General features: G+C 37.3%; 1 long non-coding RNA gene and 1 pseudogene across 10 annotated transcripts; both read left to right on the plus strand.

The window, feature by feature from the left end:
- The first annotated feature begins 1,115 nt into the window (after nucleotides 1-1,115).
- On the plus strand, nucleotides 1,116-25,937 carry LOC133723177 (ABC transporter B family member 9-like; annotated as a pseudogene).
- LOC133722049 (uncharacterized) lies at nucleotides 3,445-6,625 on the plus strand. 10 transcript variants are annotated; one of them, XR_009852446.1, is made up of 6 exons: nucleotides 3,445-3,586; nucleotides 3,778-4,104; nucleotides 4,625-5,423; nucleotides 5,504-5,567; nucleotides 5,673-5,781; nucleotides 5,934-6,625. It is a non-coding gene; the product is annotated as an uncharacterized LOC133722049 (long non-coding RNA). The 10 variants fall into 10 exon arrangements; XR_009852438.1 differs by having other exon boundaries at nucleotides 5,504-6,078; nucleotides 6,321-6,625; XR_009852443.1 differs by having other exon boundaries at nucleotides 5,504-5,819.
- Nucleotides 25,938-26,549: the final 612 nt, after the last annotated feature.

A 26,549-nucleotide genomic window follows, 5' to 3' on the forward strand; every position in this document is an offset into this window, starting at 1 on the left:
ATATATACCGTAAGACATGGTTAATATATAAATAGCGATTTTATAGAATAGAAGCAGAATACATGCATTACACTCTTAAATTCTAAATTAAACTGTACGGTTTTACTTCTACCTGAACAAGACTGAGTTTCTAATTTTGTCGGTTTGTAAGAGGTGCAAGAGAGGAAATATAAATATACAAAGAGAAAAATTCAGTTACCGTCCCCAAACTATTTTGCCAAGGCCAATTTGATACCCGAACTCTCAAAAGTATCAATGTGATACCCAAAGACCTAAATTGGTATCAACGTGATACTTCCATCAAAATTTTCAGACGGCGCCGTCTGTTTGCTGACGTGGCAAGCACGTGGATCCAAAAAAAAAGTGAAATAACCAATTTACCCCTTCTTTTTTTTTTTTAGAAAAAGTCATCTATCGTCCCCAAACTATTTTGCCAAGACCAATTTGATGTCCAAACTCTCAAAAGTATCAATGTGATACCCAAAGACCTAAATTGGTATCAACGTGATACCTCCGTCCAAAATTTCTGACAGCGCCGTATGTTTGCGGACATGGCAAGCACGTAGGTCCCAAAAAAAGTGAAATGACCAATTTACCTTTTTTTTTTTTGTTAATTCATTTTTTTCCTTTTCTTTTCATTTCTTTTTCTTCCTTCTTCTTCTGGGATTTCCTTCTTCTTCTTCTTCTTAGGGTTTTGCGGCGCCAAGCAGCTTGGGCATTGAAGCGATTGACCCGATACCGGTCGAAGAACCTGTTGGTGCTGAGATGATCAACGACCCGTCGGCGTAAATTGGGGCCGCCGAGTTGTTGAGCGAGACGAGGCGTTCAGCCGGAAGGTACCGTGAGTGGCCGTTGAGGCGGAGTATGTAAGGTCTCCGAATGGAAGGCAGTCCAATTCTAGGGATGCCATTTTAGCTATTCTTCTTCTTCTTCTCTCTCCTCCTCTCTCTCTCTCTCCTCTCCTTCTCCTCCGCCCAAACCATCACTAACGCCGCCGAGATCCTCTCCAATTCCTGCTACAAATCCATCTCGGCGGCGTTACTGATGGTTTAGGCGGAGGAGAAGGAGAGGAGAGAGAGAGAGGAGGAGAGAGAAGAAGAAGAAGAATAGCTAAAATGGCATCCCTAGAACTGGACCGCCTTCCATTCGGAGACCATACATACTCCGCCTCGACGGTCACTCTCTCACGGTACCTTCCGGCTGAACGCCTCGTCTCGCTCAACAGCTCGACGGCCCCAATTTACGCGGACGGGTCGTTGATCATCTCAGCACCAGCAGGTTCTTCGACCAGTATCGGGTTCGATTGGAAGCTTCAGCTCCAAGCTGCTTGGCGCTGCGAAACCCTAAGAAGAAGAAGAAGAAGAAGAAGAAGGAATCACGTTGATACAAATTTAGGTCTTTGGGTATCACATTGATACTTTTGAGAGTTCGGGTATCAAATTGGCCTTGGCAAAATAGTTTGGGGACGGTAGATGAATTTTTCTATAAAAAAAAAGGGTAAATTTGTCATTTCACTTTTTTTTGGGACCCACGTGCTTGCCACGTCAGCAAACAGACGGCGCCGTTAGAAAATTTTGACGGAAGTATCACGTTGATACCAATTTAGGTCTTTGGGTATCACATTGATACTTTTGAGAGTTCGGGTATCAAATTGGCCTTGGCAGCATAGTTTAGGGACGGTACCTGAATTTTTCTCATATACAAAATATCAAAATAGTAGAGCCAGAGAAAAAGTGAATAACTAGCACTGTCTTTGGTTTTGCTCACCTTGGTTTACAAAACCGCACAGAAAAGTTGAAAGGAGCTGTACGTATGAATTTCCCCACCTGTATATATCACAAATCAACAAAATATGATCAGTAAGAACCAACCATATTGCAACTAGGTGTGCATAATACCATGCTACGATAATTATTTAGCCTAAGAAATTAGCTATGTACCTTTTCGTCCATGGCATTTTGAATGAGAATGGTGTCCCCTGACATTCTCTCATTGATCTCTCCGGTGTTAGTTTTCTTGGCGACCTTGACATTTTCTTGTGTTGATTTGTGATATATACAGGTGGGGAAATTCATACAGCTCCTTTCAACTTTTCTTGGCAGCTTTTCTCAAAGGATGGCTGCTCACCTTGGTTTTGCTGTCTTGTATTAATCCTGCAATTGTTATTGCTGGTGGAGTCACATCCATTGTTGTTTCGAAAATGTCAACACGCGGGCAACGTGCTTATGCAGAAGTTGGCACTATAGTAGAACAAACTGTTGGAGCCATCAGAACAGTAAGTTTGTTAGCTAGGCCTTGATGTACAATATCTTTATCTTAATTATCAACGATAATGCTAACTACATTATAATTACTTTTGTCCATTCTAGGTTGCATCTTTTACCGGAGAGAAGGAAGCAATAGATAAATACAACTAGAAGCTGAAAATTGCGTACAATAACACGGTTCAACAAGGACTAGCCACAGGGGTTGGACTTGGTACATTCATGCTTATTGTCTTTGGCACTTATGGACTTGCCATATGGTACGGATCAAAAATCACTATGCCAAAAAACGAATCAGACGACACATTTCCAACAACAGCGAAATTTTTAACTGTCGTCTGATTATATCAGACGACAGCAAAAATTATTCTGTTGTCCAAATTTTCGATTCAGTCAACAGTTATTACATTGCTGTTGTTCAATTTTCATTCAGACAATGGTTATATTTTGATGTTGTCTGAGTGAGTTTTTTTAGACAACAGTTATTACATTGACTGTTGTGCAATTACTATTCAGACAATTGTGGTATTTTGATGTTGTCTGACCAATCTAATTCAGACAATAGTTGTTTTTTGCTGCTTTATTATGTTGTGTAACTCTCTTTCAGACAATGGTTACAAACAACAGTTATCTATTGATATTTTACTGTTGTGCAATTTATATTTAGACAATGGTTGAGTTTGGATGTTGTCTGACTGATTTTACTTAGACAACAGTTATGAAGTGCTACTTTATTCTGTTGTGCAAGTCTCCTTTAGACAATGGCTTCCGACAACAGTTATTTATTGATGTTTTAATCTGTTGTGTAACTCTATTTCAGACAATGACTATAAATTTATGTTGTCTGAGTTCCACAGTTGGCCAAAACTCAAATTTTTTGACTCCCTGTTTCTACTTTGCCCGCCCATTTTTTGACCAAAATTTAAACTCTGGCTTTTCACAAAACTAATCGTTTTATTTTGGGAAAGAAAAAATAGATGTTCAGACTCAACCTCTCTCTCTTCTCTCGGAGGCCCAGCTCCCCAACGCTCTCTCTCTCTCTCTCTCATACACACATAAACGCCAGACCTTCAAGAAACCACCCATTTATTGATCGTGAACAAGAAACCGCAAAGAACGAAAAGCACCGCAACCTCAAGAAAGAGCTCCATCAATCCACAGAGCCTGATCCTCTTGCTCCTCAGATGCTCCCTCACAACCTCCGTTTTCAGATCTCCGATCTCTCTCCTTAGCGGCTTCTCCATCTCCTGAATCACAAAACCATCAACTCCGGTCATCAATTACAGAAACAGATCGAAAATCAATTTTTATGGTTTTTCTAGGTAATGGGTCAAACCAAATTATGGTTTCTTTCTAATTTTGATTTTGGGGTTTCTTTTGATTTTGGGGTTTCATCGCTCCTGTTGTAGATTTTGGGGTTTCTTTCGAATTTTATGTACTAATTTGATTTTGGGGTTTCTTTCGCTCCTCCTGGGAATTTTATTTTGGGGTTTCATCGTTCCGAGTTTTACAGCTGCTGAGCTTGAACTTCTTCACAGGCCTTTACTCAGATGGGTGTATTTGGTAAATTACAACCGACAATAAATCCATGTCGTCCTCAGCCCTCAAGTCCAAGAAGGGAAAGACACGTTATATATCTTCCTCTCAACGTCAGTTCGATCTCTCTCTCTTTTCTTGTTTGTTAATAGTATCTGAATTGTGTGTGGGTCAGAGGTCGGTGAAGAAGAAAGGGCTGTATTCTTTACCCCCGGTCATGGCAGGCTTCTTTATCACTTGTGATCGTGCTGCTGCTTTATATGCAAAAGTATCCAATTTCTCTCTTAATGTCTATGGTCTGAATGTAAGTCATGCCCTTTTACGTTTTTCATATTGTTTGCAGTTATTTAGGAGTGAAGCATCAAATTTTGGATCTCTTTGTTGTTTTCTTTGTTCTTTGACCAAACACATTTCATGGCTTCCTACCTGCCTGAGTTTTGTTAATTTGAGTTGATTGGTGTTAGTTGAACATCATATATGGAACTGATGTTGTACTAGAAATAAACAGAAAATACACAATGGTTTCTAAGCTATGGGTTTTATCTTCTTCTTGGATTATAGAGGGCAATTTTAGATTTACGGTGGATGAATCCTTTTCTTCATTGTTGTTATGGAATTAGTCATTCTTGTTTTTATCTTCTTCTTTATTCATATGAATGCATTGATTTTCTTTCTCCAGCAGAAAAACTAATATATATATATATATATATATATATATATATATATATATATATATATATATATATTGTTCAATTATATATATATATATTTTTTTTTCCTCATTAAACCAGTTCTCGGATTAAAGCTCACATATTGGATTGTAGAGAAAGAGAGTTTAGGGGTGTATTGGGATGGCTTTTCGTGGAGATGCAAAGCTGGGTTTTGGATGGTAAATTACCTATTTGCGTTTTTGGATGGTAAAAAAGCTGGGTATCTCTTTCATGAACTGCAGAGGCTGCACTGAAGGAATTGAGGAATAGGTTCCTACCTATTTACCTATCTACCTGACTGCCTCTTTGTTTCTAGAAAGTCTTTATATTGTACTTTCTTTATTTTAGGAGAGCTTTTAAGGTCTTGATTGCTTTATTTTTGCTGGATCTAGAGGGATTCAGAGTTCTAAATTCAAAGACCTTCAGAAACTCATTGCCAACAAATTAGAATGCTCAGTAGTAAAGAAAGAGGCAGTGAATGAATCAAGTCCTATTAAGGTTTTGGTTGCTGCCTATACAAGAGGCAGTTTTCTTTTCTATTTGAGTTTCAGTTCACTTGAGTAGGACTTTTCATGAATGAAATACAATGCTCTACCATGTTTTTCCTATATATTCAAATGGCTGTAATTTATGCTTATTCCACATTTTTTATTCTTCAGACCAAATCAAAGTATTGCTTGACCAACAAGAGAGGTTGTATGAAAGACAAGCTGAACTACAAGCTCTACTGGAAGCTTCCAAAGGTCCTGGACCCCCTGTTAATGGGGCTTCAACAGCCACAGAAGGCTGGTCTGGATCATCGCGAGTGCTTGACCTAGAAGAGATTCTCGAGTGATGCGGCCGGGATGATGATTCCGAATCACCTACTGCAGATTCTCATGATTTACTTAACGACAGCGCATTATTTCTTCGGGTAATTTTGAATTTACCCCCACTCTTTTGGTTGAATTTTGAAATTTTCATTACATGTTTCTCTCATTGTGCATGTTGCAGAGTAGAGTTGAAAGGGTAGTATCTGATTGCTCTGACGTTGGTCTGTTAGGGGATCAAGATTTTGGTAAGTTCACTACAAGCAGATTAGTTTTTGCTTTACTGGACAGATGTGGGTTTGTGACATTTGGTGCTTTTACTTGCTGCTTAATGTGATTGGTTCAATTTTTAGAAGCATATATGGGACGTTTTGAGCAGGAGCTTAGCTCCATGGAGGCCGAGAATGCTAAGGTTTCCAATGAAATTTGAGGGTCTAGTTCGAACCCATGAGGAAGATGAGGGTACTATCTTGGTCTGGCATGCTACTGCACATTGACTTGTAAATGACACATAATGGGATAATGTTTTTGTTTCTTATGAGTTCTGTTTAGGTAGGATTAGTTTTGATTATGTTCTATCTTTTATCTATCGTTAACTAATCATACTATTATAGGTGTATTATATTCTTTTCCGATGATCTATTGGCTTGCTTTGAGGAGGAAAAGGTAGCATCAGAAGTTCTCTTAGTTGCACCCTGGTAAAAAGTACTGTTTGATTACACAGATCCTACGCCAAAATGAATGCTTTTTTGCCTCAAGGTTTGCTTTTTACAATCTTAATTTCATTTCATTTTTTGTTTTCAATTTGTGTAACCATAAATTTATCTAAAACAATGCCTTTTGGTTATTGATTTGGAAAATGAAAAATGGAATAACCCTTCACCAAGAATGTTGGATGCAACTAACAGTTGTAAACTAATTTTCATAGTCTTGCTTTTGGTTAGATTTCTGCTCAGTCTGGCCTATTATAGTTTGTACAGTCATCCACTATTGTTGTGCAGGGACATGTGTGAAGTGATGGCAAAAATCATGGAAGTCTAGGTTGCTAGAGCTATTGTTAGCATGATTGGTCAGTTTGGTATTGAGTTCTACTCTGCATATCTTGTTGCTGAGAAGGAAGAGGAAGGAACTGTATAGAGGAAGTTGATGGAGAGAAGGAAATGGACAAGTACAATATATTTCTGGCCTTGATGTTTTTGGCCTTTATGTTTAGGTAGGATTAGTATGTTGATGTTGGGATGATGATGTAATGAACTGGTTTTGAATGTTCAATCAATGGATGTGTTTTTGAATGTGTTAGTCAATTGGTTTTAGTAATATATGTCTTGTGACTCTCTTATGCCATTTCATTCCAAATAGAAATTGTTGTCTAACAATGGAACATCATAAAATGGAATTCAAAAACTGTTGTATGAACAATTTAACTACAATATTTTTCAAACACTTTCAATTGCCCAACGAAAAAAGACACAACAATAAAGTATCATGTTCTGTAGTATCAAACCCAAACACACAATGCTTTCTACAAACTTCTGTTGTTTTGCTTCAAGTCAGACAACAGCGTTATCTCAAAAAAATGATGTAGAACATTTAAAGGGACAACAGTTTCTACACAACTGATCTTGTCAAACTTTGCTTCAAAAGTTACTTTCCATGAGATTGCTGCCGACTTAATATGACTTGCACAACGGACTCTACACAGTCGTATGTCGTCCTTTTTGGTATTCAGACAACATGCATATTAATGCTAGCGCTTGTCTAAATTGGATTCAGACAACAGTTTCACGATGTCGTCTGATACCTGCAACAGATGGCAGGAGTATTAACAACAGCAATTTTCACTATCAGACGACAGTGAAAAACTGTCGTCTGATTCGTTTTTTGGCATAGTGAATGATCATTGAGAAAGGCTACAATGGAGGCCAAGTCATCAATGTTCTATTTGCAATGATGAGTGGTGGAATGTGAAATTAAGCCAGGGTTCTTGAACTTTAGCGAAAGAGAATAGTAAGAGAGATGAAATGAGAGAATTCTATATATGTTTGTGTTTCTGTTATAACCGACACGAAATAAGTACAGTAGCAGCTATTTATACAGATGGATAAGCTAGCAGAAAAGCAACACGTGTAATACAGTTGTAGGTCACTAACTAACCAACCATGCACTTAACAGAATTAACACTAATTAACCCTAATTAGGCACGAAAATATCTTTTCTATTAATACCCCTCCTCGGCTTGATGGTCGGGGTCAGACATCATGAAGCTGAAGCACAAGTAAAGATGCTGAGGTGAACAAAGGCCCTTTGTAAACAGATCAGCTAGTTGTTCTTTAGAAGAAACAAATTGTAAGCGGATAGAGCCAGCCTTCACTTTGTCCCTGGTGAAATGAACGTCAACCTCAATATGCTTGAGCTTGGAATGATACACAGGATTAGTAGCAAGTGCTAGAGCAGAGATATTGTCACAATGAAGAGTTGGAATGCTAGCAAGATTAATGTGTAAATCATGCAGCAAGTGTTGCAACCATTGAAGTTCAGAGGTGGTATCAGCCATACTCTGATATTCAGCCTCAGTTGAAGAACGAGACACAACTGTCTGCTTTTTACAACACCAAGAAATTGGTGAACCATAGAGCAAAATGACAAATCCAGTGGTGGATTTCCTGTCATTGGGTCACCTACGTACCCAATCAGCATCACAATAAGATTGAAGAGTGTACTGCTGTGGGTGCAAAGAACCCCTCCTGAAATAAATGCCATGATTAAGTGTACCTTTGACATATCTGAGAATTCTTTTAGTAGCCAAGAGATGAGCTTCAGTTAGGGAATGAAGAAATTGGCAAACATAATTCACACTGTAGGCAATATCAGGTCTTATGAAAGTGAGATATTGCAAACAACCTACCAAGCTTCTGAAATAAGGGATATCTTGAGACGGCAAAGAGGGACTACCATCCTTGTACAACTTGATCTCAGACTAACAAGGTGTAAGGTGTGTATGGCAGTCATCCAAACCAGCCTTATGAATCAACTTAGTAGCATACTTATGTTGAGAAACAAAGAGACCACCAAAAGTGTATGTGATTTCAAGATCGAGGAAAAAATGTAATCTCCCCAAGTCTTTCATATCAAACTCAGCCTGCAATGCTAATTTGAGTTCTGAAATAAGAACTTCACTATTACCAGTGAGAATAATATCATACATATAGAGGAGCAAATAAGTTGTGGAACTGCCAGTTGTTTTAACAAATAAAGATGGATCAGCATAAGAACATTTAAAACCAAGACTTGGTAGAAAACTGGTGAACCTTTCATTCCAGGCCCTAGGTGCTTGCTTCAAGCCATATAAGGATTTATGGAGTTTGCACACAAGATGAGGTTGAGTAGTATCTTCAAAACCTCCAGGTTGAGCCATATAAACTTCCTCATTAAGAATGCCATGAAGAAAAGCATTTTTGACATCCATTTGATGCAGAGTCCAACCAGATTGTACAGCCAAGCTTAAAATCAGTCTAATAATAGTATGCCTTACCACAAGAGCAAATGTTTCATCGTAGTCCACCCCATACTCCTAATTAAAACCTCTGGCAACAAGTCTAGCCTTGTGTCTTGCTATTGAACCATCAGCATTTTTCTTTACTTTAAAAATCCACTTGCATGAAACAAGGTTTTTGTATGGAGGTAATGGAACAAGAGACCAGGTCTGCTGCTTAACTAGGGCATCATACTCCTCCTTCATTGCATTCCAAACTGGACACTGCATAGCAATTTTATAATTTTGGGGTTCATATGCAGAAAGATCTCCAAGAGATGTATTATTCAGTATGGACAAGAAGCATTTCTTCTTCAGTATCTCTATCTTACTCCTGGTAAGCATAGTATGATCATTTACTGTGGACTTAGAAAGACCTTGAACTGGATGTAAAATATTAGAACTAGAAATTTGTGAAATGGAACTAGCAGGAGCACAATCTAGAACAACTGAAATAGAGCCATTCCCTGGTTGAGTATCAACAGTAACTATACCAGTATCCTCTCCAAAATTGATAGTAGCATTTGAGTCAGAATGAAAGGCAGGAAGCATAGGATGATCAGGTGGGACAGATGGTATAGTGTGCTCATCAGAAGAAATATGAGGAGCAACATTCTCATTATGAACAGAAACAGATAATTAAAGGGCTAGAAGCCTGAATATCAGCATCCTGAGACATTGAAGTAGCATGAGAATGATCATGTAATGTGAAAGAAAGTGGTACATGATGTGAAGTGCTACTGACAAGAACAGGTGCTGCAAAATGTTGTAAGGGCTGAGACTGAGTAATATTGGGACAAGGGCTGTGTATTGAACCTCCTGTAGAAGCACTGTGCAAACTGGCAAATGGGAAATGATGTTCTTCAAAAAACACATGTTTGGAGATAATTCACTTTTTACTTGTCAAGTTATAGCATATGTAACCCTTGTATCCTGCTGCAAATCCAATGAAATACACACTTTGCAGTCTTTGGTTGTAATTTGTTACTGTTGTATGGAGTCATGAGTGGATAACAAGCACAACCAAAAACTCTAAGTAGCACTAGTGATGGAATTTTACAGTAAAGTTTCTCAAATGGTGATTTCATATCCAATGTTGCAGTAGTCATTCTGTTTATCAAGTACACTGAAATAGCACAAGCATGATACTAGAAGATTGTTGGAAGATGAGAGTCCTATAAAAGAGTAATAGCTGTCTCTCTAATGTGCCTATTCTTCCTTTCTGAAATGTCATTCTATTGTGGTGTGTAGGGACATGAAACCTGATGTGTGATGGCTTGTTACACAAAAAATCTCTAAATTTATTTCCTGTATATTCCCCTCCTCCATCACTTTGAAGACATTTGATATGAGTAGAAAATTGAGTCCCAACAAATGCACACAGTGCTTGAAAATAGCTAAGTACTTCAGATTTTTCTTCATTGGAAAAATCCAAGTATATTTAGTATAATCATCTATGAACAATACAAAAAATCTGAAACCATCTATAGAGAGATGAGGGGAAGGACCCAACACATCTGAGTGAACAATCTCAAATGGAACTTGACTCCTGGATTGAGAGGTTGGAAAAGGCAACTTATGAAATTTCCCAAGTAGACAAGCTTCACAAACTGTAGAATCCTTCTTTGGTATGCTTGAGATGTTGCACTTATTCAACATACTAGTAACTATTTCATTTGAGGGATGTCCAAACCTTTGATGCCACAAAGAATGCTTAACCACTCTTCCAAGATAAGCTGAATTATTCTGAAGACTAGTTGAATTGCTACTTGAACCATGATGTTTCTGAAGATGCAATGGCAGATCAAAAGGTATTGGATAAAGCCTTTGATTACTCAGTCCCTTGTACAACACCTTTCCCAGCACCTTGTCCTGTATGACACATACACTCATCAAACCAAACAGAATAATTGATAGATTCTGTTTGCATAATTGATAGATAGAAAGCAAATGTGCAGCAAGTTCAGGTATAAGAAGGACATTGTTGAGTTTCAACCTTCCCAGTTTTGTATTACCAATGTGAGTGATATTTAAAAATTTACCATCACCAATTTGCACTGAATCTGTGGCAGTATATGGAGCAAGGTTGTTGAGCAGCTGTACTTCACTAGTTATATGGTTGGTGGCACCAGAATCAGCCAACCAAAATTGAGGTGTGTTGCTGGTGGAGGCAAACATTGGAACTCCCTGTTATTGAGTGTTCTAAAATTGCTGAGATGCCTGATTATTCTGAAAATGTTGAGCTGGCTGGGACTGTATATTTTGGCTGGTTTGGAGTTGTGGTATTGACTGTTGTTGCTGACCAGGGAAGCCAAAAATGTAGTAGCATCTATTTGCAGTGTGATTTGGTGTGCCACAGTATTGACAACCATTAGTTCTTGAGTTGCCTTGTTGAAAATTCTGAAAATTTGACATTGTCCTACATGTTTTGGCTCCACCTGCTTTTCCACAAAGCTGACATGTGAAGTTAGGTCCTCCACCATTTGGTCTGAAGTTGTTAAAGCCTGCATTTCCTCCATTGAATTGATTGTTGAATGGTGCACCATTTCCTTTACTCATGCCATTGTTAAAGTTGTTGCTTCCTCTGTAACCTCCAAAGTTATTGTTGAATCTTGCATTGTTGTTTCCAAACTGACTATTTGGTCTTGCAACATAGAAAACCAGTCATAGATGAACTTAGATCAGCTATAGTAAATGGATTAAGATGAGTAATGTTTCCATATAGCATTGCAGGAATGGAGACATAAGGAACTTGTGAAGACAAGTGGATGTTATTGTTGGCTGGAGTAGTCACTAAGGGACCAAAGCCAGGAGGCACAGATAGGACTTGAGATTGTGAACTTAAGGTAGAAGCACCAAGTGTGTTGCTTGAGGTAGAACTAGTATAAATGGTACTTTTGGCCATCATGGTAGTAAGTGTTGAAGTTGATGATGTTTGAGCCTCACTCTCAATATCAATCTCTGCAGCCTTAAGTAAAGTCTTGAGTTCACCAACAGAGCAAGCAACAAACTGAGCTCAGATTACAATCTTAATAGCAGCATATACTCAGAGGGTAAGCCTCTCAATATTGTAACAACAATGTCTTCATCATCAACAAACACTCCAACTGTTTCAAGTGCATCTCTAGCAGCCTTGATCTTATCCATGTAAGTCTCAATATCATCACTTCCTTTCTTCAGATTTTGCAGATTAGACTTGAGTTGCAAAATATTTTGTCTATTAGGTGCAGCAAACTTGAGTTTCAGTCTATTCCACATATCTTGTGTAGATTTGCTTCTAACAACACATGACATGGCCACAGGGCTAAGTGTTTGACCAATCATATTAACAATACTCTGATCTTGTATTTTCCAGTTAGTATACTCTAATGATACCACATTTCCAGAACCATCAGATGCAAAGACAAACTGAGTGGGGCATGGATTTGAGCCATCAACATATCCATACAGATTCTGACCTTTAAGAAAGGATTCTATACGAAACAGCCATGTAGGATAATTGGATTCATCAAGTAAAATATTTGGAAGGTACATAGTAGTCTGAGTAGTGATAGTAGAGGCTTGAGTTGTAGATGCAGTCATCTTGGTAAGAAAAGAAGCAGAGACTAAAAATCGAGTGTATATCTGTGTAATACTAGCAGATCTCAGGCTTTGAAACGTCACAAAGTATCAAAGAATCAACAATCTTCACAAATCTTAACAAAGAATCATAATCTTCACAAATCTTCAAGAAAGCTTAGGGTTTTGAAACCTCATAGGGTTATATCAACTGACAATGACATCAATTCTGCAATTACAGCTTGCAAATATGAGTTCAGACTAACAAACTTCAAGAACTAGGGTTTCGAAACCACAGAGAGTATGAAATTTCTCACAACTATTCAATCAAGTAGCTAAAAATTAACTTGCATAGATTCACAATCGAACACTGAATATACTAAATCGAAGCTTCACAGTCAAGAAATCACTCTGTAAAAATTGTAGATCTAACTTTTCCTTCTTCAAGAACACGAAGACTTATCTGAAAATTGCAGGAGAAGGAAGCCGAACACTGAAGCAATCAAGAACAGTGAACTTGTGAAGCAGAAGCAAGCATAAGCAAACCCTAGGTCGTGACCTGAGCTGCTGATATCATGAAAGCTAGGGTTCTTGAGCTTTAGCGAGAGAGAAGAGTAACAGAGACGAAATGAGAGAATTCTATATATGTTTGTCTTTCTGTTACAACTGACACGAAATGAGTACAGTACTAGCTATTTATACAGATGGATGAGCTAGTAGAAAAGCAACACATGTAATACAGTTGTAGGTCACTAACTAACCAACCATGCACTTAACAAAATTAACACTAATTAACCCTAATTAGGCAGGAAAATATCTTTTCTGTTAATAGAATGTAAGTTTATCAGTACTTCATAATATACATTTTGGGGGATAATTTTGATGTTTTTCTTTAGAACTATGCTAATGCTAGTATTTGGTTGTACTAGGTCACTAGGACAGACATCACCGTCTCTTAACGCATTTACAACAGGAAAGTTGCTGCATACAAAATGCTTGAGACCATCAAGCAAACACCAACGATTGATCCTTATGATACTACTGGAGTTGTGTTGGAAGATGTTAAAGGAGAGGTTGAACTTAGAGATGTGTATTTTAGGTATCATCCTAGGCCAGATGTGCAGATATTTGCTGGATTCTCGTTACATGTTCCGAGTGGCACAACGACTGCTTTGGTTGGGCAGAGTGGAAGTGGGAAGTCAACAGTAATAGGCTTGGTAGAGAGGTTTTATGATCCAGAAGCTGGTGAAGAGTTTATAGATGGAGTCGATTTGAAAAAGTTGCATCTCAAATCACTAAGGGAGAGGATTGGGCTTGTAAGTCAAGAGCCAAATCGTTTTACAACAACAATAAGGCAGAACATAGCATATAAGAAAGAAAATGCAACCGAATAGGAGATTAAAAGAGCCCTAGAGCTTGCAAATGCAGCAAAGTTCATTGATAAGCTTCCCAAGGTAAATTTATTTGTTTTATTGTGGCAACCCTTTAGGTAATATGTGAGGACTTGTGCTATGTAAGAGAGACTAACATGTTTATTTTGATAGGGTTTTGACACAATGGTAGGCGGAACATCATTATCGGGTGGACAAAAGCAAAGAATTGCAATTTCTAGATCCATTTTGAAGAACCCAAGAATTCTGCTTCTTGACAAAGCAACAAGCGCTCTAGATACTGAGTTTGAATGAATAGTTCAAGATGCACTTGTCAAATTAATGTCAAATAGGACAACTATAGTTGTTGCTCATCGCTTGACAATGATAAGAAATGCTGATGCAATAACAGTGGTGCATAAAGGGAAAATTGTAGAAAAAGGTAAGATCAAACCATTTGCAGTCTATCATTCCCAATCTACACTAGGTGTTCCCTAAGTAACATTATTTTTGGTTTGACCAAAGATTCAGAAGGAGCTTACAGCCAACTAGTTTGCCTACAGGAAGGAGGTAAAGAAAAAGATGCAGATGCGACCGATCTAGATAATGGTTTAGATATAGATAAGACCATGCTTAGCTCTGGGAGCCAGAGATTATCAGCACAGACATCTTTAAGCCGAGGTTCATTTGGTAGTCGGTTGTCCTCCACTATTAGCAGCTTTGGTACTCTTGCTCTGGTTAATTGCCAAGTGACTGAAGTAGGAGTGGGGAGAGCCTTGAAAAAACTAAGGTTGATCCTGAAGAGCGTAAAGCAGTTTCTATCAAAAGGTTGGCCATGAGGAACAGAAATGAGCTTCTAGTTTTGCTTATTGCAGCCATTGCTGTAGCTGGTCATGGAGTAATTTTTCCTATATTCGGCTTACTACTCTCAAAGCCATTAAAATGTTCTATGAACCGCATAGTGTGCTACGAGAAGACTAGAAAACATGGGCCGGAGTGTATGTAGGGATGGGTTGCTTTGGGCTAGTTGTCGTTCCAGTGCAGAATTTCTTCTTTGGGGTTGCAGGTGGAAAATTGATACAGCAAATTCGTTCCTTGACATTCCAAAAGGTTGTGCACCAAGAAATCAGCTGGTTTGATGATCCCGTGATAGGAGCATTTTAATGCAATGTTTTAATAGTTATTTCCCTATATTTTACTTAGCTATTTCCTTAAACAAATCAATTTTAATGAAGTTTCTATTTTTAGGTACATTGAGCAAATGGAGAAGAAATGAGCTTAAAGGCACATGAGGAGTAAGGGAACGTTGGAAAAATGATAGAGGAAAGGCACGTGGGCTGCAGAAATGAGCTGAAATAAAGAAATGAAGTTTTCCTGGTCTAACCAGGAAATCCTGATCCAATCAAGAAATCCTGGTCCGACTAGGAAACCCAGTCAAAGTAGGAATCCTGAGTCAAATAGGAAACATGTTTGGAGATATGAAGAAAAATGGCGAAAAATACAGAGTCCTAGTTGGACTAGGAATCCTACTCCTGCTAGGAAAATGAATCCTAATGACACAAGGAGTCCCAGTTGAACTAGGAAAGCAAAAGAAGATTCCGGAAGGTTCAAGAACATTTCATGTGAAGAGTCCTCTTTGGACTAGGAGTCCTGATGACAATAGGATACCTGGGTGGACTAGGAGAGCCCAAGAACAAGCTCAAAACATCCTCTACAAAGGTGATATGGACTGGGAGTCATTTTTGACAAGAAAAGATGGTTAAAAACCAAATTTGGAGTCAATATTAGACATAGACTGATTTTGGCCGAATTTCAAGTATATATCTGAATAATGACATCTCAATTAAATCCTAAATGCATCTAGACATGATTCTGGCCAAAGGGAGACTTCTACAGATAATGAAGGAGAATTTTAAGGGATTACAACATGCAGAAAGGTTGAAATTAAACAGGTCCAGATACATTCCTTGAAGTCCACATTTCATTCTTGGCTGAAATTGAGGAGATAAATCAGAAAATAATCATGTAATTAATGCAAAAATAATCTCCCCTAAATCAAGGTGTTATTTTGGAGGCTTCCCATTGGTTGGATGACACAGGAAGGATGACGTGGAATTATCTGATTGGCTAATGCTGTGTGGATCAATCAGATAATTCCTAGAAATTAAAAGAAGGATCCAGAAGCCCCAGACGTCTCCTATATATAGATGCACCCTGGAAGCCTCATTCATTAATTCTTTCATTCTTTTCATACACCAAAAGTTCTGTTCCATTCTCTAGTCTTCTAGTTCTGCGTCTTCAGGCAAGGAGGAGAAGAAGCCATGCAATACATCAAAATTCTAGCCGCCATCCACCCTTGTATCGTCCCTACAAGATTGCTTGCTTTCAAGGATCTTCAAGTTCTTCGTCTCAAGGCATTGTCATTCATCTTTCACGGTGTATTTCATCATTTTCTTTTGTTTCCTTTGTTTGATTTCGTAAAACTATGAATTCTAGTTAACATGACATTATGGGCAAAGTTTAAAGCCTATTTATATGTTTTGAAATAAAGTTGTGATTTCTATGTGTTGATTTCTATGTTGCTTATGTGAGATTGCTTAATTGATTTTGGATTATAGAAAACTTTTGCATGTTTATGTTCTTTGGTGGCCAACTTAGGATATATGCATGTAATTGGAGCTAGATTTAGATAAACAATTCACCTAATAGTTTTGTGACCCTAAATCATAAGTAGTAAAGGCTTTGGACAAAAGTCGAAATCAATTAAGGAGGATTGCAAGTAGATGAGCTTTCTCATACTAGGTTGTGCACTTAGGTTGACATCATTTCTTTGTTCTTCATGCATTGAATGTGTTCTTGAGTAGCTAGCTTTCTAGACTATGATTGTATGTTCAATAGGATTAATTTAGGTGCTTTTACTTAGATTAATTATTCAAGGAAAGTAAAAAACGGGAAATCGTTTGCTTTTTAACGTTTCACATGGTCAACTTCTTTTTGATGACATAGATAATCAACTATAGGAATTGTAATTGGATTTCATGCATATGATTGTGGTTTTGATTTTTATTCCTTGCGTTTCACCTCTTGTATATGTATTTTACATTTTTTTTGTTTCTTTTAATTTTTAATTTAAAAATCCTAAAATCCCCCCTCTTTACGTTAACTTGTCTATATCTTCATTCTTTGTTTTATTTTTGTAAATAATATTTTACATTTATATTAATTCTTTATTTATTTATGCAATTACAAGTGTACCCTCAATCCCCGGCTTAAACAATCCATACTTATTCTATACTGACAACTACATTTTGCAGGGTTAAATTACGCGCTTGTTTTTAGCGTATCATCCCGCAAATTCAAGGTGTGTTAAATAAACAATAATATAATGAGCTTTGAATTCTCTATATGTTTTAATCGAAATAATATAATGAGCTTTTTTAATTCTCTATATATTTTGTACTTTCAGTGGTGCCATTGGTGCAAGGTTGTCTTCTGATGCTTCAACCGTGAAGGCTCTTGTTGGTGACGGCATAGCCTTGATTGCACAAAATATAGCAACCGTCATAGCAGAGTTGGTAATAGGTTTCACAGCTAACTGGAAACTGGCGCTTCTAATTTTAGGCGTGTCGCCATTATTGATTATGCAAGGAGTACTGCAAACAAAATTTCGGTTTAGTGGAGATGCCAAGGTCAGTTGAATCTTTTCCCGTGAGTTATTTATATTGCAAATTGTACTTGTTGCTAATGTTTTCAACATTGCCTACAGGTTATGTATGAAGAAGCAAGCCAAGTAGCAAATGATGCAATTTGTAGCATTCGAACTGTTGCATCATTTTGTTCTGAAAAGAAGGTGATGGATGCTTATGAGAAGAAGTGTGAGGCTCCCATGAAGCAAAGAGTATGATTAGGAGTAGTGAGTGGTGTAGGTTTTGGCTTCTGTTTCTTCGTAATGTTCTTCAGCAATGCATTAATTTTCTACATTGGAGCTATTCTTGTGAAAAATGGGCAAGCTAAATTTGAACAAGTATTCATGGTAAGACTTCCCTGCTCCATTCCTCCTACATATGTTCGTAGTTGTTTTTTGTTTTTTGTTTTTTTGTTTTTTTAATATTTTTTCTCTAATTCTATATTATTTTTCAGGTGCTTTGACAATCTCAGCGGTAGGAGTTTCAGAATCTAGTGGTATGGCTCCTGACTCTAACAAAGCAAAGGACTCAGCAGCTTCAATATATTTAAGATTCTTGACAATAGGCCTAAGATCGACTCGAGTAGCGATGCAGGCTTAACACTACCGAGCATAAGTGGAAAAATTGATCTCAAACATGTCAGCTTCAAATATCCCACAAGGCCGGATGTGCAAGTCAACACTCAGTTTATATATGTTTATAAATTTTATTGCTTAATGCTTAGCTTAATCAATATTTTATCTACACAGACTGTTGCTTTGGTTGGAGATGTAAAACCATAATTACATGCTCACAACATATGCACAACAATCACAAAGGGATTAAGGCTTACCTTCAGCAATAACAGGCATGGATTCCATCTTATGCAGCTGCTTAACTTGATCACTGAATATGGTCTTCTGTTACTTACCAACTTGCTTCTCAATGGACAGAACTTATGCAATAGTCGTGGTAGTAATCAGGGACCAATTCATCTGTATATATATGAGACTTAAACCTCAAGAAGCTTCCCATTAAAGCATTCCTTGTCGGTTTAGGTTTCACGGTTAGATTCCTAATGTATCACAACTTGTAGCCTTTCTTGTAGACTAAGCAATGGATTACTATCCTTAATGAATTGATACACTACTTCATTAAGTCACTAGTATTGATTCACTGTTTGTATCCATGTTAAACTAGGATTGATATTAAGCTAATCATCAATTACTTTATGATGATATGTGTTATGTCCATATTTGATCTTACAATCTCCCCCTTGGACTCACACATATCATGCTCGATGATTTGCACCAGAGAACATCAAAACCTACTTAACTTACTGAAAAGCGCGCCAGATAACAAACTCAAATCGAAAATCCATTCCAACATGGTCAGATCACAGTTACTTATGCAGAGCAAGAAACAGTATACATTTTAACAAAAATGCAGAGTTTCAAAACCACTAACACAAGCTTCTGCAATCCACATATGTTCAACTAGAAGTGATACAATATATGTTAATGTGTATCAACAAGTAAACATATATTAGCTAGGTCCTACTTTATGTTTCTAAAACTAGAAACTCAAGCAAATTCACTGAACACTGATGGCTTAAAAATTTTGCTTGAACCTTAACATCATGCTTCACATGATTTAAGCCATCTGATAGCAAGTATAACTTTAAACACAAAATCGATAATTTTCAGAACATTCAACAAAAACTGCAGCAATAACCAAAATCTAAAAATACCTCAAAATTTATTAATAATAAAATCTGTCATTACAAATAAGTTGTGATAAATAAAGTCAAAAGATCACAACTAAAAAATACAAGAACTCAAAAACCTTAGAAATTTAAATTGCTCCAACTGGATTAACTCTCTACTGAACCTAAGCATCTAAATTAGCTAAAACTCCAATGCTGGCTGTATGTTTCTGGAATGCTGCTACTGACAAGGCCTTGGTGAAGGGGTCTGCTAGCTGTGAATTCGTGTCAATGCTCAAAACAGCTATCTCACCATGCTTAACCCTTTCTCTAACACTGTAATACTTTAAATCAATGTGTTTAAAATTATTTGATCTTTTACTGTTCTTGCTAAAGAAAACTGCTGCTTCATTATCACAATAAATCACAAGTGTGCCTGCCACAATGTGACTTAACACTTTAGTCTGCATCAAGAAATTCCTGATCCAAAGTCCTTCACACACAGTTTCATATACTGCAATAAATTCAGCTTGCATGGTGGAGGTTGAAACTAGTGTTTGCTTCATGGTTTTCCAAGCAACTGCACCTCCTGCTAGCATGTACACATATCCACAAGTTGACTTCTTGGAGTCTGGATAGTTCCCTGCGAAATCAGAATCTGAAAATCCAACGAGTTTCAGATTCTCCACTTGCCTATAAACTAGCATGTAATTCTTTGTTTTCTGCAGGTACCTCAATACTTTCTTCCCAGCTAACCAATGTTCATGGCCTGGATTAGATTGGAATCTCGATAAAATCCCTACTGCAAAAGACAAGTCTGGCCTAGTGCAGACTTGTGCATACATGAGACTTCCTACAAGTCTAGCATAAGGCTTTGACTCCATAATTTCTTTCTCAACATCACTATTAGGACTCTGCTTCTTGGTTAACTTATCACCTTTGGACATGGGAACTTCTCCAGCTGCACACTTTTCCATACCAAATCTCTTTAAAACTTTGGTAATATAATTCTGTTGAGACAAACCAAGTAGTCTCTGTGCTCTATCTCTTTTAATCTCAATACCTAGTACATAGGATGCTTCTCCTAAGTCTTTCATGTCAAAATTATTTGACAAAAAGCTCTTAGTGTCTTTAAGCAGTTTAATGTTACTGCTAGCCAAAAGTATATCATCCACATAGAGAACTAGGAAAATAAAATTGTTCCCAACTGTCTTCAAGTAAACACACTCATCAACAAGATTTTCTGTAAATCCAAAAGTAGAAATCACAGAATCAAATTTCTTGTACCACTGTCTAGAAGCTTGTTTTAGGCCATAAATTGATTTTCTTAACCTGCATACTAAGTTTTCACTTCCAGCTTGCACAAAACCTTCTGGCTGCCTCATATAAATCACTTCATCTAGTTCACCATTCAAGAAGGCTGTTTTAACATCCATTTGGTGCAGCTCCATATCAAAATGAGCCACTAAAGCCATGATTATCCTAAACGAGTCTTTTGTAGAAACTGGAGAAAAAGTCTCAGTAAAATCAATGCCCTCCTTCTGTGTAAAACCCTTGGCAACTAATCTTGCTTTATGTCTCTCTACATTGCCATTTGCATCTCTTTTAGTTTTGAAAACCCATTTACAACCTATAGGTTTCTGATTAGGGTCAGGTTCAACTAATTCCCAAACTGCATTTTGGCTCATGGAATCAATTTCTGCTTCCATTGCTAGCTGCCATTGGTGAGATTCATTACTTTCAATAGCCTGGTTAAATGTAGTTGGATCATTGTCCTCTGCACAGTCCATTTCAATTTCTGCTTCTTGCAGATAAACAATGTAGTCACTATCTTCCCCCCCATAAGTTGGTTTTCTTGCTCTCTGTGATCTTCTAGGCTGAGGGTTGACAGGGACTTGATCAGTTACAGGGTCAGTTACTTGACCAGTGACAGTTACTTGGTTAGTTACTTGACCAGTGACATGGTCAGTTACTTGTCCAGCGACAGTTACTTGGTCAGTGACTTGACCAGTGACAGGTACTTGACCAGTTACATGGTCAGTTACATGACCAGGTATAGTTACTTGGTCAGTTACATGGTCAGTGACATGACCAGTTACATGACCGGTTACTTGATCGGGGACAGTTACGTGGTCAGTTACTCGACCAGTGACTCGATCAGTTACATCTTGTTCTAAAGGCAATACAACACTTATATTCTCATCCGACACAATTTCCTCAAAATCTGAGGTTAAATCCTCAAGGTTTGTATTGTGAACTTTTTCACTTAGAAACTTTACTTGATGTGTTTCAAAAATTCTAGGTGAATGATGAGCAGAATATAATTTATAGCCTTTAGATTTATCTGGATAACCTATAAAATAGCAACTAACTGTCTTAGGATCAAGTTTATTCAAGCTTGGATTATAAATCCTAGCTTCTGCATGACATCCCCAAACATGGCAGTGATGAAGACTAGGTTTTCTGCCACACCAAAGCTCAAAAGCAGTATTTTCTATGGCTTTGCTAGGTGTTCTGTTGCAAATATAATTTGCAGTTTTTAAAGCCTCACCCCACAGAAATTTAGGCAAACCTGTTGTACACATCATACATCTAACCATGTTCAAAAGAGTCCTATTCTTTCTCTCTGCAACACCATTCTGTTGTGGGTTATAGGGTGTTGTATATTGAGCTTTAATTCCATTGTCTTGCAAAAACAAGGCAAATGGACCCTTTTGTTGGCCGGATTCAGTGTACTTGCCATAGAACTCACCCCCTCTATCTGATCTTACTGTTTTGATTTTCTTTTCTAGTTGATTTTCTACCTCAGACTTAAAGATTTGAAAAGCTTTCAATGCTTGTGCCTTTTCTGAAAGTAGATAAACATAACTGTATCTAGAAAAATCATCAATGAATGTGATAAAATACACATTCCCACAGATAGTTTGATGCCTAAATGGTCCACATATATCAGTGTGTATGAGTTCTAATAAATTTTGGCTTCTATATGCAGTCTTCTTTCTAGTATTAGTTATTTTTCCCTTAAAGCATTCAACACAGTCTGTTAGATCAGAAAAATCAAGTTCATTTAGGATGTTGTTTTTCACCAAAATTTTCAGTCTCTCTTTTGAAACATGGCCGAGTCTTCTATGCCATAAAAATGCAGACTTTTCATTTAGTTTGGTTCTTTTAACACCTGTTAAAGTGCTAGTACTGTTGGTGTTATTTTCAACAAGTAAAATTTCTTGTTGAGCCATTGAACAATTTAACTGTAAATAATCATTCATAATAACACCAGAACCAATTTGAACAGAATTTTTAGAAATAAGAATTCCATTACTATCCATAACAAGTCTACAACCAGATTTTACTAAAAGAGAAACTGAAACCAAATTCCTTCTCATGGAAGGTACATAAAAAACATTGTCCAGAACTAATAATTTTCCTAAACCTAAATCGAGCTTTAAGGTTCCAATAGCCTTGACTGCCACTCTCATGCCATTGCCTACACACAGGTTCACTTCATCACTTTTTGGGATTCTCCTCCTTATGAATCCCTGCAAAGAATTAGTAATATGAATAGGTGAGCCTGAATCTATCCACCAAGACTGTGGTTCAACATTTATAAGATTAATTTCTAAGGAAAAAACTGTATTAGAAAAAATCTTACCCTTTTTGGCTAACCAGTTCTTATAGCCAGTGCAGTCCTTTTTCATGTGTCCTACTCTTTTGCAAAAGTAGCACTTGAACCTGAATGGCCTGTTTTCCTTGGCCACTGCAGCTGTTGAACTCTTAGTTATGGCTTTGGTAGGCTTGAGCTTATTCTGGGGCTTTTTTCTTTTAGGCTTCTCAATGAGGTTAATGGTTGTAGCAGGTTCCTTTTCTTCCTTGATCCTAGATTCCTCATCCACATAGATGGATATAAGTTCATCTAGAGTCCAGTTTCCCTTTTGAGAGTTGTAACTGGTCCTAAGATGACTAAAACTGTTAGGCAAGGAATGTAGTGCATAATGCACTACCTGCTCATCCCTAGCCCCCATCAAGAGTTCTCTGAGTCTTCCATTTATATTGATCATCTTCATAATATGCTCTCTCACTCCCCCTGAACCCATGTACTTCAAATCATGAAACTCCTTGGTTAGCCTAGTTGCTTCTGCTTTTTCACTTTCTTTAAACTTAGCACCTATGAGTTCCAGAAAATCGATCTGATGCTAGCTCAGGCTCTTCTATACTTCCCCTGACAGTCTTAGACATAGATGTTTTGATGAGGTTCTTAGCCATTCTATTGGATCTATGCCACTTCTTGTAAAGGTCAGTATCTTTCTTGGTGCTCTTTTCATTTAACTCTTCAGGCTTATCCTCAGTAAAGCAGTAGTCTATGTTCTCATGCATTCCCATATAATTTTCCACAGAGTCTAACCAAGCTCTATAGTTGGTTCCAGTTAACATCAAGACACTGTTCAAGTTCATGTAAGAGTTACCTAAGGAGCAAAACAAAAATTCGAGTGAGTTCTCAGTTTGTAAAGAAAATATGTTCAAGTTTTCTGTGTTTTATTTAGCTTTAAGTAACCAAAACAAAAACATACAGAAAACCTAAACAACCATACTTGCATTCATGTTAGTCCATAACAAAAACAATATTAAGCATCACTTTTGAGCAGAAACTTAATATCCTGGAGTTCTTTATCAATATGCCATGTTCAATGAAAACAAGTTATCCAAAGAAATTGATCCACATCTTTAGAGAGAAGAAAAATTTCTAAGTATCCGTATTTATTTTCATCAAGCATGCATACTGCTATTTTGTATTCTAAAACCATACTTAACCACTTCTTTGGAAGATAAAACTGAAGCATAGTTTTAAAACACAAAACACAATTTCAGTTTTGTTACTCGATTAGGTACAGTTACTTGGTCAGTTACTTGACCAGTTACACGTACCTGATCAATGTTTTCTGCCAACATCAATGAAGGATGCTTTGTGCATCATAATCACTTATGCCAACAGAAAACCACAAAACATATGAGCTCTTTTACTTTACATTCTATCCAGATTCATCCTTGTAAGAAAATTAAGCTCTTGTATTTGTCAACTTTAACAACGTGTAAACAAAATCTGGGAGATTTCTTCATATAATTTTACACAATCACAGATACAATACCATATCATCAATCAATTCAACATGCATATTCAAGCATAACCAAAATTGATTCGATCCCAAGAACCCACAGAACAATCAAGAAATTGTAAATTTCATCCGGTCACCATCTACTCTAGCCTAACGCACGCCGGGAATGCAACTAGGGTTCTTGAGCACAATCAAAAACTTAATTATCATGCTATGAATCGAAAACAATTTTCACAGAAAAACCTGTTTTTGCTTTTTCCCCAATTTGCTGCAAAAAATCTCAGCGGAAGCGTGAATTTTATAATTAACCAGATGCAGCAGTCGACTTAAGTAACTTACGTATACCTTGATCAGGTACCTGACCAGTTACTTGGTCAGTTACCTGGTCAGTTACTTACTTGGTCAGGTACCTGATCAGTTACATGACCAGTGACTTGGTCAGTAACTTGATGAATTACTTGACCCGTAAAGCAAAAACCCTTAAAAAAAATTTATGTTTGTTTTGCAAAACCCTAAAACGATTTTTCATATTTGTGAGCCTATGCTCTGATACCAATTGTAAAACCATAATTACATGCTCACAACATATGCACAACAATCACAAAGGGATTAAGGCTTACCTTCAGCAATAACAGGCATGGATTCCATCTTATGCAGCTGCTTAACTTGATCACTGAATATGGTCTTCTGTTACTTACCAACTTGCTTCTCAATGGACAGAACTTATGCAATAGTCGTGGTAGTAATCAGGGACCCATTCATCTGTATATATATGAGACTTAAACCTCAAGAAGCTTCCCATTAAAGCATTCCTTGTCGGTTTAGGTTTCACGGTTAGATTCCTAATGTAGCACAACTTGTAGCCTTTCTTGTAGACTAAGCAATGGATTACTATCCTTAATGAATTGATACACTACTTCATTAAGTCACTAGTATTGATTCACTGTTTGTATCCATGTTAAACTAGGATTGATATTAAGCTAATCATCAATTACTTTATGATGATATGTGTTATGTCCATATTTGATCTTACAGGAGAGGGTGGTAGTGGGAAGTCGACAGTGATTGGCCTCATAGAGAGATTCTATGATCCCGACTTAGGTCGTGTATTATTAGATGGAGTGGAAATCAGTAAGTTCAAGATAAACTGGCTGAGGCAACAAATAGGTTTGGTTGGTCAAGAACCAATTCTCTTTAACGAATCTATTAGGGCCAATATTGCTTATGGCAAGCGAGGAGATGTAACCGAAGAAGAGATCATTGCAGCCACAAAAGCATCAAATGCTCACAACTTTATTTCTTCATTGCCTCAAGGCTATGACACCTCAGCTGGGGAACGAGGGGTTCAGTTATCTGGAGGATAGAAGCAAAGAATAGCCATTGCAAGGGCTATTCTAAAGGACCCGAAATTCTTTTGCTCGACAAAGCTACAAGTGCATTGGATGCAGAGTCAGAACGCATAGTACAATATGCTTTGGACAGAGTGATGGTGAATAGAACAACTGTTGTCATTGCGCACCGCCTTACCACGATCAAAGGGGCAGACATAATTGCTGTGGTCAAGAACAGCGTGATTGCTGAGAAGGTAGCCATGATTTTCTAATGAAAATCACTGATGGCACTTATGCATCTTTGGTGGCACTTCATTCAACCTCAACAAGAGAAGTAAAACTCATATAAATAATAGCTGCATCACCAAATATTATAGGCACAGATGGAGTGGATTTGAGATTGAGTACTAAAAAAAAGTTTAAATTTTCATTTGTTTTGGTTAAAAATTAATATCGATTCCAGCCAGAGGAAAAATAATGTAAATCGTTGACATAATTTTCCAATAATATTCAGCCTTCAATTCAAGTTCTTTTTTTGTTTCCTGCCATCATTTTGTTTAATGGAACAAGCTTAAGCAATTATTAACTGTATCTTGAACTTTACCAACTTATATTTTTAACAAATGTTTTTGAGAAATCTAACTTGTTTGTTTAATATCAGAAGTACAAGTAGTGTGACAAGAGTGGGCATAAGGCCAAAAATAAACCTAGACATCTAGCTTTCTAATCCAGAGATCTCTTGCTGTGAGAAATGAGGTTTTGAATGCATTAGAGCATAGACAAAATCCTACCACATAGACAATCAAAATCATTACCTTGGTCCAAGGAAAATATGGGAAAAAAATAAGACAATCATATCAAGTCCCGAGTGCAAAAACACACCTGTAAATCAATCTCAGCAAATTTGCTCGAACGCTGGTTGGCAAAAAGTGCAGCTTCACAAATCAAAGAGATAAGATCG

Source organism: Rosa rugosa, chromosome 7 (genome assembly GCF_958449725.1).
Source record: "Rosa rugosa chromosome 7, drRosRugo1.1, whole genome shotgun sequence".
Lineage (NCBI taxonomy): Eukaryota > Viridiplantae > Streptophyta > Magnoliopsida > Rosales > Rosaceae > Rosa > Rosa rugosa.